Below are 457 nucleotides of genomic sequence, written 5' to 3' on the forward strand. Positions count from 1 at the left end.
TAAAACACAAATTTATTTCTCACAGTTTTGGAGGCTGAGAAATACAAGATCAAGGTACCAACAGATTTGGTGTTTGGTGACAACCTGCTTTCTGGTTCATAAATATCATCTTCTCACTGTGTTCTCACATGGTGGTCAGGGCAAGGCAGCTCTCGGGGGCCTCTAGTAAGTGCACTGATCCTATTCATGAGGGTTTTGTTCTCATGACCTAATCATTTCCCAAAGTGCCCCCCGACACCCAATACTGTTGCCCTGTGTGTTAGGATTTGAACATGTGGATTTTGGGAGGACATGAACATTCAGACTCAGTAGCAGCACTGCTATTAACGTAAAATCATAGGATCTCAGCAGATTGCTTGCTTTTTTCTTATCTTAATTATAAGACTTTTATTTATGAGACAGATTGAAAAATGGGACAGCCTTGGCTGATATGGAAGGGGAATGGGAGGGAAATAGG

The 457-nt window shown here is 41.8% G+C and overlaps 1 protein-coding gene across 1 annotated transcript in view; it reads left to right on the plus strand.

Moving 5' to 3' along the window:
* Nucleotides 1-457, plus strand: part of TMEM35A (transmembrane protein 35A) — an 18,627-nt gene that overhangs the window by 16,065 nt on the left and 2,105 nt on the right. The window lies entirely within an intron of this gene.

Source organism: Tupaia chinensis, unplaced genomic scaffold (genome assembly GCF_000334495.1).
Source record: "Tupaia chinensis unplaced genomic scaffold, TupChi_1.0 Scaffold143746_1, whole genome shotgun sequence".
NCBI lineage: Eukaryota > Metazoa > Chordata > Mammalia > Scandentia > Tupaiidae > Tupaia > Tupaia belangeri.